The 11,941-nt window shown below is 50.4% G+C and overlaps 3 long non-coding RNA genes across 3 annotated transcripts; all 3 read left to right on the forward strand.

Moving 5' to 3' along the window:
* The first annotated feature begins 524 nt into the window (after nucleotides 1-524).
* On the forward strand, nucleotides 525-2,867 carry LOC120387798. The gene is made up of 3 exons (XR_005590352.1): nucleotides 525-720; nucleotides 1,039-1,150; nucleotides 2,464-2,867. It is a non-coding gene; the product is annotated as an uncharacterized LOC120387798 (long non-coding RNA).
* Nucleotides 2,868-3,144: 277 nt separating this feature from the next.
* Nucleotides 3,145-4,870, forward strand: LOC120387800. Its single transcript, XR_005590354.1, has 3 exons — nucleotides 3,145-3,339; nucleotides 3,638-4,502; nucleotides 4,817-4,870. It is a non-coding gene; the product is annotated as an uncharacterized LOC120387800 (long non-coding RNA).
* A 3,553-nt stretch (nucleotides 4,871-8,423) lies between these two features.
* On the forward strand, nucleotides 8,424-10,372 carry LOC120387797. The gene is made up of 3 exons (XR_005590351.1): nucleotides 8,424-8,766; nucleotides 9,613-9,705; nucleotides 10,031-10,372. It is a non-coding gene; the product is annotated as an uncharacterized LOC120387797 (long non-coding RNA).
* Nucleotides 10,373-11,941: the final 1,569 nt, after the last annotated feature.

Genomic DNA, 11,941 nt, shown 5'->3' on the forward strand with positions numbered 1-11,941 from the left:
AGTCTACTGCCCTCATGCGATGGCAAGTGAGTGAGAGCCGTCCATCTGGGAGCCGAGGAGATGCTACTGTCACTGAGATAAGTGTCTGTTTTGCTGAGGGTTCTGCTCACAGCCGATCTGACTCCAGGTAGACACACCCTGTTAGCTGGGGCTGGGTTTGTAAGAACAGGTTCCTGACTAGCTGTGGATACGAGGGAGACAAGGTCCCCGTTTTCAGGGGCTGCTCATTTTTCCATCCACAAGCAGTGTGTCCTCCGCAAGAGAAGGTTGGATCCAGGAGGATGCCTCGAGCTGGCGAGTTCCTTCCCCTCCTCCTGTGTTTCTCTCTCTCTCTCTCCCTCTCTCTCTCTCTTTTCTGTACTGTGTTGGCCAACACACACTCTCTTTCTCGCTGTCTGTGTCCTTGCCTCTCCCTGTGCTTTCTCCCTTTATAGGACACGGGTAGGTGTGGATCCCCACAGGCTAGGTCTCGGGAGCCATGAAGAAGTAGGAGGGTCGAAAATCATGCAGGGTAGTGGGTGCGAGAGTGGAGGCAGGTACTGGAAGGTCTTGTGCACCTTTAGTGTTTTTGTCAGTGAAGGCTCGTCCATAGGTGGTTTGCTGTTCTTGCTGAGGGCTGCTCCTGGGCAGCAGAGCATCTGCAGGAAGCAGACCTGCACAATCTAGCTGTTTCGCTTTGCAGTGGAGCCGAGGAGCGCTCTTGTAATGTTGGAGGAGCAGGTGTGTGTTTTTGTGAAATGATATTTTTCTATCCAGTATCTGCAGAGTGAGGTGCCTTGTGGAGAGCAGAGAGATGCTTCTCCTATCCATGGGATGGGTCCTGGGGAAGGTCCAGCTCTGCCTGTGGCTGGCAGTGGTCTGGGATTGTCCCTTTCCTGGAGGGCTGTAGCTCCTTAGGAGCGGTGAGTATTTTAGGCCCTGGGTAAGCTGAAGAAGAATAAAGAAGGAGGGAGCAGCAGCCAGTGACTTGTGTCCATTGTTCTTCCATGCACAAGTGGTGACCTAGCTTACAAGTGTTCTCTCTCTCTCTCTTTTCAGTCGTACTGAGATTGGTCAGATGAGAGATCGGCCAACCTGTGGCAGAGACCAAAGAAGGAGCAGCCACCCAGAGCCCATCCCTAGGGATGGAAGCCGGACAATGATCTGCAGAGTAAGAGCAAATGGAAACTTGCTGAAGTTCAGTATTGAGGGAGGGCTGCAAATACTCTTGTCAGTGGAGAGAATTTGTGAGTATGGGGAGGGCCCCTGAGGAAAGGCCTCAGCATCTCACGGGGGCACGATAAGCTCGGGGGAATCCTTTGTGCCCTCTCAAGGAATTGTCAGGTGCTATGGAGTCTTCCCAAAGTGCGATAACTCTTTGTGGAGAGCCAGGAAGGTGACTACAGGTGCTGAGTTTGCCTCCTTCCTGTACGTGTATCTCTGCTCTCATATGTTGGCCAACATGTGCGCGCTCTCTCTTTCTGTCTCTCTCCTTGTCTCCTTGCATAGAACATGGGCAATGGTGGATGCTCACAGTCTAGGGCTGGAGAGCCTGCATCCCACTGGGGCATTGGGAGGGGGAAGAGAAGCATGATGGGTACTAGATCCTCCATTGGTAGTGGTGGGGGTGAGTGTAGGAGTTGACTCTGACTCTGTTCATCAAGTGGGGCTGATGTACGGTGGGTGGGAGAGGGAGGGCGGCATCTCACACACCAATAGACCTTTGGGCAGTGACGGCCCCTGTGATGGGTTGGATCACAGACACCCCCCTGGGAGCTGACAACTGATGTGCCAAGTCTACCTCTGCCCCTGGTTTCCCTGCTAGCTCAGGACTCTAGCACCCTCTCTTGCTGAGCCAGATACTCCCATCTGCTCCAACATAGACCCAGGGTCTGAATTACTTGCCCCAAAGCTGCAGGTTTACCTGAAAACAGCTCACAGAAGTGTGCTTGTCTTTAGCACTCAGTTGCCCAACTCCCAATGGTGTACAAACACAAATAAATCCGTTTTACCCTGCATAAAGCTTATAGGGAGTAAACTCATAAATTGCTCATCCTCTGTAACACTGATAGAGAGAGATGCACAGCTGTTTGCCCCTCCTCCAGGTTAACTCTGGGTTAATTAATAAGTAAAAAGTGATTTTATCAATACGGAAAGTAGGATTTAAGTGGTTCTAAAGAATAACAGACAGAACAAAGTGAGTCACTAAGCGAATTAAAAAGTGCAAATCTAATCAAACTGAACACAGATAATCTCACCTTCAGAGATGCTTAAGTAAGTTTTTTTTTCCACAGACTGGACCCCATCCAGGCTTGGGCACAATTCTTTCCCTGGTACAGCTCTTGTTCCAGCTCAGGTGGTAGCTAGGGGATTCTTCATGACTCCATGGAGCTATAAAGGTGTAATGGGAGATGGGAGAACCGCCACCTACACAACACTGCAGATTCCGATGACTTCTGTTTTTCCCTCTTGTGTTGTGCTTAGTACCACGGAGAAAGAAATAAAGGGTAAGAGCCCACCCCCATTGTGAGATGGAAAGCACCAAGAGCCGTGATACCACAAATGTTGTCGATGCCAGGCTATGGCGATGCCGTCAATCTGGGAGTGGAGCAGCCGTCACCATCAGTGAGATAAGTGTCTGGTTTGGGGAGGACTCCGGTAACGGCCCACCTGCCTCCAGGCTGAGACTTGTCATTAGCTGGGGCTCGGTTTGTAGGAAAAGATTCCTGACCTGCTGTGGTTACGAGGGAGGCAAGGTCCCCATTTTCAGGGGCTGGTCTTTTCTCTGTCCACAAACAGTGTGTCCTATGCAGCAGAAGGTTGGATCGAGGAGGATGACTCCAGCTGTTGAGTTTCTTGACTCCATCCCATGTTTTTCTCTCTCTCTCTCTCCTCTAATGTGTTGGCCAACACACACTGTCTGTCTGTCTGTCTGTGTGTGTGTCTCTCTCTCTCTCTGTCCTTGCCTCTCCTTGTGCTGTCTCCCTTCGTAGGACGCGGGCAGGTGTGTTAGGTGTGCATCCCCACAGGCTAGGTCTCGTGAGCTATGAACAAGTAGGGGATCGAAATGATGCAGGGCAGTGGGTGCTAGAGTGGAGCGGTGACTGTGGGTGTTGACTGAGTCTCTGCTCTAGTGGGGCTGATGTGGATGGGATGGGAGAGGGAGGCAGGGATGAGAGCAAGATTTCATGCATCAGTTGTATTGTGTGTAGCGATGGCTCTTGCTTGGCTTATTTGCTGCGCTTACAGAGAAATCATCGGGGAGCAGCAGCAGGAGGAGAAACTAGCAGATGCGGACCTGGACATCCTTCTAAGCACAGATTAACAGTCCTCAGCTTTCTGCCTTCCACATAACTGGCTGTGAGTAAGCGCTCGGTGCTTCGAATTCCTCATCTGTTCTCGCTCCAGTTTTGTTCCTGGTTGGGCACATGGCTCTGTGGGGTTAAGAGGAGGGAAAGGCACAAGTCTCCTGTGCAGAGTGGCTATTTTGAGTGTAGGTGCAACAGGCTGCTTTCTAGTTGTGCTCCTGAAGGTGTAACGGAAGAAGGGTTATGGGTGGAGGTCCGGAGTGCGGTAAATGGGAGAGGAACTTATGTGATGTTTCTAACTGAGATGCTAACTTGTTTGTTTCTCCTCCACCCCCTTGTGCTGGGTTCAGGACCAAGAGAAAAGAAGTGGAGGGTCAGCGTCGGCTCACCTCATGTTACGGAAAGCGAGTGAGAGCGACAAGATTGCAAGCATTTTGGATGCCAGGCAAGAGCCGTCCAGCTGGGAGCGGAGCAGCCGCCACAGTCAATGAGATAAGTATCTGTTTTGGTGATTGCTCTGCTCACTGCCCACCTGAATCCAGATACAAATGCCCCATTAGCTGGGGCTGGGTTTGTTACAAAATATTCCCGACTAGGTGTGGTTCTGAAGGAGACAAGGTCCCCATTTTCAGGGGCTGCTCATTTCTTTGTTCACAAGCGCTGTGTCGTCTGCAGAAAAAGTTGGATCCAGGAGGTTGATTCCAGGTGGCAAGTTGCTTGCCTTCCTCCTGTGTTTTTTTTCTCTCTCTCTCTCTCTCTTCTCCAGTACGTTGGCCAACACACCCCCTTTCTCTTTCTGTCCTTGCTTTTCCTTGTGCTGTCTCCCTTTGTACGACACGAGCACGTGTGCTCGGTGTGCACCCCCACAGGGTAGGTCTCGGGAGCCATGATGAAGTAGGAGGGGACGAAAATTGTGCAAGGTAGCGGGCGCGGGAGTGGAGGGGTGACTGTCAGTGTTAACTTGGTCTCTGTTCATCAAGTGGGGTAGATGTAGATGGGCTGGAAGAGGGAGGCAGGGATGAGGGCAAGATTTCAAGCATCAATGGAGATGTGTGTAGTGATGCTCATGCTTGGCTTTTGCAGATGCATTTCCAGAGGAATTTCCCAGGAGCCGTAGCCAGAGGAGAAGTTGGCAGATGTGTACATGAGGAAACTGATCATCCTTCTGAGCAGACACGAACAGTCCTCGGCTTTCTGCTTCCCGCATAACTGGCTGTGAGTAAGCTGTCGGTGCTTTGAATTCCTCATCTGTTCTTGCTGTACTTTTCTTCACATGCCATGTGCTTCCTCGTTGGGCATGAGGCTCTTTGACATTAAGGTGGAGGAAGGGCCAAGAGTCTCCTGAGCAAAGTGACTATTTTGGATGCAGCTACAATGGGTCCCTTCTAGTTGCAGGTTTAAAGTAGTGATGGGAGATGGGTTGAAGGCAGAACCGTGGGATACAGGAGGTGTAAAATGAAGAGACTACGCGATATTGCAGACGGAGATGCTATTTTCTTTTTTGCTTTTCTCCCCTCTGCTGGGTTTAGTACCAAGGAAAAAGAAGTCACACGTCGGAGTCTACTGCCCTCATGCGATGGAAAGTGAGTGAGAGCAGTGAGCCTGTGAGCATTGTTCATGCCAGGCAAGAGCTGTACATCTGGGAGCTGAGCAGAGGCCACTGTCACTGAGATAAGTGTCTGGTTTGGTGATTGCTCTGCTCACAGCTCAGCTCCTGGTAGGGACGCCCCATTAGCAAGGTCTGGGTTTGTAAGAAAAGGTTCCTAACTAGTGTTTATGAAGGAGACAAGGTCCCCATTTTCAGGGGCTGGTCATTTCTCTGGCCAGGAGGGGTGTGTCCTCTGCAGCAGAAGGTTGGATCCAGGGGGATGACTCCAGCTCGTGAGTTTCTTGACTCCCTCACATGTTTTTTTTTTCTCTCTCTCTCTCTCCTCTAATGTGTTGGCCAACACACACTGTCTGTCTGTCTCTCACTCTGTCTCTGTCCTTGCTGCTTCTTGTGCTGTCTCCCTTCATAGGACACGGATAGGAGTGCTAGGTGTGCATCCCCACAGGCTAGATCTCGGGCGCTATGAACAAATAGGAGGAGATGAAAATCATGCGGGGCAGTGGGTGCTAGAGTGGAGCGGTGTCTGTGGATGTTGACTCAGTCTCTGTTCATCGAGTCGAGCGGATGTAGATGGGATGGGAGAGGGAGGCAGGGATGAGGGCAAGATTAAATGCACCAGTAGTGCTGTGTGTAGTGATGGTACTTACTTGACTTTATTAGTTTGCAGAGGAATCATCCAGGAGCCCTTGCTGGATGAGAATATGCAGAAGTGGACGTGAGCAGCCTTGACATCCTTCTAAGGAGACCTCAACAGTCCTCAGGTTTCTGCCTTCTGCCTAACTGGCTGTGAGTAAGCAGTGAGTGCTTGGAATTCCTCATCTGTACTCACTGTAATTTTCTTCATAGGCCGTTTCCTTCCTTGCTTGGTATGGGGCACTTTTGGATTAAGGCTGGGGAAGAGACCAGAGTCTTACTTGCCAACTTTCACTGGGTAGATAAGAACCCTGAATTCACAATATTCCAAAAATCAAGCTAATCCTATTTCAAATAAGGCCAAAACAAGCCAATTCCTAAGAACCCCAGCACTCAATGACTAGATCTCTCCTGGCGTGCAGTCTGGGACTGTGGTGGGTCCGCTGTGCACCCCTGACTCTCTCCCCCGCTTTGCCCCTGCTTGCCGGAAGCAGCAAGCTACAACGAGCAATAAGCTACAGGCCAAAAACAAGCCCAATTTCTATGTTTTATTTTCCCCTTTGAGATTTGGTGTGTGTGACCAGAGTCTGCTGTGCAAAGTGACTATTTCGGGTGTCGTCGCAAGGGGTGCTTTCTACTTGCAGTCCTACTGGTGTAATGGGAATAGGGTTGAGGGCGGAGCCCCACTGTGTGCGGGAGGGGAAAATAAGAGCCTACCCAAAGTTGCTGACTGAAAGGGTAACTGATTTGTTTTTCCCCCTTGTGCTGGGTTTAGTAGCAAGAGAAAAGAAGTCACAGGCCAGAGTCTACTGCCCTCGTGCAATGGAAAGAGAGCAAGAGCGATGAGTCTGCAAGCGTTGTTGATGCGACGCAGAAGGCATCCATCTGGGAGCGGAACCGCCACCACTCTCAATGAGATAAGTGTCTTCTTTGGTGATCGCTCTGCTCAAAGCCCATCTTGCTCCTGGTAGGGACGCCCCGTTAGCTGGGGCTGGGTTTGTAAGAAAAGGTTCCTGAGTAGTTGTGGTTACAAGGGAGACGATGTCCCCATTTTCAGGGGCTGCTCATGTCTCTGGCCAGGACCAGTGTGTCCTCCGCAGCATATTAGATCCAGGGGGATGACTCCAGCTGGTGAGTTTTGTTGACTCCCTCCCATGTTTTTCTCTCACTCTCTCCTCTAATGTGTTGGCCAACACACACTCTGTCTGTCTGTCTCTCACTCTCTGTCCTTGCCTCTTCTTGTGCTGTCTTCCTTTGTAGGACACGGGCAGGTGTGTTAGGTGTGCATCCCCACAGGCTAGCTATGAACAAGTAGGGGACCGAAATGATGCAGGGCAGTGGGCGCTAGAGTGAAGCGGTGACTGTGGGTGTTGACTGAGTCTCTGCTCTAGTGGGGCTGATGTGGGAGGCAGGGATGAGGGCAAGATTTCACACACCAACTGAATTTTTTGTAGTGAGGGCTCTTGGTTGGCTTATTTGCTGCACTTGTAGAGGAATTATCCAGGAGCAGCAGCCGGAGGAGAAATTGGCAGACGTGGGCCTGAGGAGCCTGGACATTCTTCTAAGGAGACATGAACAGTCCTCAGCTTTCTGCCTCGTGCATAGCTGGCTGTGGGTAAGTGGTCAGTGCTTGGAATTCCTCATCTGTACTTGCTGTGATTTTCTTCACACTTCGTTTGCTTCCTTGTTGGGTGTGGGGCTCTTTGGGATTAAGGCTGGGGAAGGGACCAGAGTCACAGTTGTTAACTTTCACTGGGGAAATAAGCACCCCGACTTTGACAATAAGCCAAAAATCAAGATTAACCCATTTGAAAACAAGGCCAAAACAAGCCAATCCCTAAGAACCCCAACACTCAATGACTAGATCTCCCCTGGCGTGCAGTCTGGGACTGTGGTGGGCCCGCTGTGCACCTCAACTAGCCGTCCCCTTTGCTCCTCCTTGTCTGTGCTTGCTGGAAGCAAAAAGCTACAAGAAGCAATAAGTTACAATCCAAAAAGAAGCACAATTTCTACGTGCTTTCCCCACAGGTTTGGTGTGTCTGACCAGAGTCATCTGTGCAGAGTGACTATTTCAGGTGTCGTCGCAAGGGGTGCTTTCTACTTGTAGTCATAAAGGCGTGATGGGAGGAGGGTTCAGGGCAGAGCCCCAACATTGCCAATTGAGCTGGTGACTGACTTGTTTTTCCGCTGGATTTAGTACCAAGGGAAAAGAAGTGACAAGTCAGAGTCTACTGCCCTCATGCGATGGAAAGCGAGCGAGAGTGATGGGACTGCGAGAATTATTGATGCCTTGAGAAAGCCGTCCAACTGGGAATGGAATAGTCATCACTGTCAATGAGAGAAGTGTCTGTTCTGGTGATTGCTCTGCTCACGGCCCACCTTGCTCCTGAAAGGGATGCCCCGTTTGCTGAGGCTGTGTTTGTAAGAAAAGGTTCCTGACTAGCTGTGGTTTTGAGAGAGAGAGAAGATCCCCATTTTTAGGGGCTGCTCAGTTTTCTGGCCAGGAGCAGTGTGTCCTACGCAGCAGAAGGTTGCATCTAGGAGAATGAGTCCAGGTGGTGAATTGCTTGCCTTTCTCTCGTGTTTCTCTCTCTCTTCTCTAGTGTGTTGGCCAACACTCTTTCTCAATCTGTCCTTGCTTTTCCTTGTGCTGTCTCCCTTCTTAGGATATCGGCAGCCGAGCTAGGTGTGCACCCCCACAGGTTGTGTTTTGGGAGCCATAAAGAAGTAGGAGGGGACGAAAATCATGCAGGGCAGTCAGTGCGAGACTGGAGCGGTGACTGTTGGTGTTGTGGGGCTAAGACAGATCGAAAGCGACGCAGGGAAGAGGGCCTTAATTGGGCTCTATGTAGTGCAGGAGTTCTCAAACTGGGGTTGAGGTCCCATCAGGGGGCCGCAAGCTTGTTATTTGGGGGTTTGTGAAATGTCATCCTCCATCCTAAACATCACTTTGCTTCCAGCATTTATAATGGTGTTGAATATACAAAAAGTGTTTTTAATTTATAAGAGGTGGGTCACACTCAGAAGCTTTCTATGTAAAAGGGATCACCAGTACAAATGGTTGAGAACCACTGGTGTAGTGATAGTTCTTGCTTGCCTTTATTAGCTTGCAGAGGAATTGTCCAGGAGTCTCAGCTGGAGAAGAAGCTGGCAGAAGTGGACCTGAACTGCCTGGACATCCTTCTAAGGAGACATGAACAGTCCTCAGCTTTCTGCATTCTGGATAACTGGCTATGAGTAAGAAGTCAGTGTTTTCAATTCCTTATCTGTACTCACTCTTGTTTCCTTCATAGGCCGTGTGCTTCCTCGTTGGGTACGAGGCTCTTTGGGATTAAGGCTGGGGAAGGGACAAGAGAGTCTCCTGAGCAAAGTGACTATTTTGGGTGCAGTTAAAATGGGTCCCTTCTAGTTGCAGCTGTAAAGTAGTAATGGGAGATGGGTTGAGGGCAGAGCTGTGGGATACAGGAGATGTGAATGAAGAGACTATGTGACATTACAGACGGAGATGGTAATTTTATTTTTTTTCTTCCCTTTACTACTTCCTTGGTACTAAACCCAGCAGTCACACATCAGAGTCTACTGCCCTCATGCGATGGAAAGTGAGTGAGAGCAGCGAGCCTTTGAGCATTGTTCATGCCAGGCAACAGCCGTCAATGTGGGGGTCGAGCAGACGCCACTGTCAGTGAGATAAGTGTCCGTTTTGCTGAGGGTTCTGCTCACGGCCCATATCAGTTTTTTGCCTTTCTCTGTGTTTCTCTCTCTCTCTCTTACTCTCTTCTCTAGTGTGTTGGCCAACACTTTCTGTCTCTTTCCTTGCCTCTCCTTGTGCTGTCTCCCTTCACAGGACACGGGCAGGAGTGCTAGGTGTGCATCCCCACAGGCTAGGTATCAGGAGCTATGAAGAAGTAGGAGGGGATGAAAATCATGCAGGGTAGTGGGCGCTAGAGTGGAGCGGTGACCGTCAGTGTTGACTCAGTCTCTGTTCATCGAGTCGGGCTGATGTAGATGAGATGGGAGAGGGAGGCAGGGATGAGGGCATTCATAGAGCTCTGTGTAGTGACAGTTATTGCTTGGCTTTATTAGTTTGCAGAGGAATCGTCCAGGAGCCCCACCCGGATGAGAATGTCAGAAGTGGACCTGAGTAGTCTGGACATCCTTCTAAGGAAACAAGAATAGGTTTCTGCCTTCTGCATAACTGGCTGTGAATAAGGGCTCAGTGCTTTGAACTCAGAGTCATCTGTACTCACTGTAGTATTCTTCATTGACCGTGTGGTTTCTTGTTGGGTACAGGGCTCTGTGGTATTAAGGGTGAGGAGGGGCCAGAGTCTGCTGTGCAGAGTGACTCTGTTGGGTGTTGTTGTAAGAGGTGCTTTGTACTTTTAGTCCTAAAGGTGTAATGGGTAGAGGGCGGAACCCCGCCGTGTGTGAGAGGGGAAAAGAAGAGCCTATGAGACATTTCTGACTGAGACGGTAGCTTACTTGTTTTATCCCCTGGTTTTAGAACCAAGCAAAAAGACGTTACATGTCAAAGTCTACTGCCCTTATGAATGAGAGTGACGAGACTGCGAGCGTTGTTGGTGCCAGGCAGGAGCCGTCCATCTGGGAGCAGAACAGCTGCTACTATCACTGAGATAAGTATCTGTTTTGCTGAGGGTTCTGCTCATGGCCCACCTGGCTACAGGTAGAGACACCCCGTTAGGTTGGGCTGGGTTTGTAAGAAAAGGTTCCTGACTAGCTGTGGTTTTGAAGGAGACACGGGCCCCATTTTCAGGGGCTCATGATTTCTCTGGCCAGGATCGGTGTGTCCTCGGCAGGACAAGGTTAGATCTATGAGGATGACTCCAGGTGGTGAGTTGCTTGCCTTCCTCCTCTGTTTCTCTCTTTGTCTTCTCTACTCTACTCTACTGTGTTGGCCAACACACACTCACACTCTCTCTCTCTCTTTGCTGTCTCTCTCTCTCTCTTTGCTGTCTCCCTTCATAGGGCACGGGCAGGAGTGCTATGTGTGCATCCCCTCAGGCTAGGTCTCGGGAGCTATGAACAAGTAGGAGGGGACGAAAATCATGCATTGTAGTGGGCGCTAGAGTGGAGGGGTGACTGTGGATGTTGACTGTCTCTCTTCAAGTGGGCCTGATGTAGATAGGATGGGAGAGGGAGGCAGGGATGAGGGCAAGATTACCTGCACCAATTGAATTTTGTGTAGTGATGGCTCTTGCTTCGATCATTTCCTGCGCTTGCAGAGGAATTGTCCAGGAGCAGCAGCTGAAGGAGAAAGTGGCAGACGCGGACCTGAGGAGCCTGGACATCCTTCTAAGCAGACATGAATGGTCCTCAGATTTCTGCCTCCCGCACAACTGGCTGTGAGTAAGCGGTCAGTGCTTGGAATCCCTCATCTGTACTGGCTCCGGTTTTGTTCAGAGGCTCTGAATTTCCTCATTGGACACGGTGATCTGTGGGATTCAGACGAAGCAAAGGCACAAGTCTCCTGTGCAGAGTGAGTATTTTGGATGTAGGTGCAGTGGGCTGCTCTTTAGTTGTAGTGCTAAAGCTGTAATGGGAGGAGGGTTGAGGGCGGAGCCCTGAGGTGTGGTAGATGCGAGAAGAAGAACCTATGCACGTTGCAGACTGAGATGCTAACTGATTTGTTTTTCCCCCTAGTGCTGGGTTTAGTACCAAGTGCAGAGTCAGAGTCCACTCTGCACATGCCATGAAAAGGGAGCGAGAGCTGGGAGATTCTAAGTATTGTTGATGCCAGGGAAGAGCCATCCAGCTGGGAGTGGAGCAAGGACCACTGTCAGTGAGATAAGTGTCTTGTTAGGTGAAGGCTCTGCTGTGGTTATGAGGGAGACATGGTCCCTATTTTCAGGGGCTGCTCAGTCCTCTGGCCAGTACCGGTGTGTCCTCTGCAGCGGAAGGTTGGATCCAGGAGGATGACTCCAGGTGACAAGTTGCTTGCCTTCCTCCCGTGTTTCTCATTTTCTCGCTCTCTGTCTCTCTAGTGTGTTGGCCAACGCTCTCTTAATCTGTCCTTTTCTTTCCTTGTGCCATCTCCCTTCTTAGGACACAGGCAGGCCTGTGAGGTGTGCATCTCCACAGGTTAGGTCTTGAAAGCCCTGGAGTAGTAGGAGGGGACGAAAACCATCCGGGGTAGTGGGTGCGAGTGTGGAGCAGTAACTGTCAGTGTTGAATTGGTCTCTGTTCAAGTGGGGCTGATGTAGATGGGGTGGAAGAGGGAGGCAGGATTGAGGGCAACATTTTCAAGTACCATTAGAGCTGTGTGTAGAGATGGCGCATGCTTGGCTTTTGCAGCTGCACTTCCAGAGGAATTGTCCAGGAGCTCGAGCCAGAGGAGAAACTGGCAGAGGTGGATCTGAGCAGCTTGGACATCATTCTAATCAGACAGGAACAGTCC

The sequence above is a fragment of the Mauremys reevesii genome, linkage group 21, assembly GCF_016161935.1.
Source record: "Mauremys reevesii isolate NIE-2019 linkage group 21, ASM1616193v1, whole genome shotgun sequence".
Taxonomy (NCBI): Eukaryota; Metazoa; Chordata; order Testudines; family Geoemydidae; genus Mauremys; species Mauremys reevesii.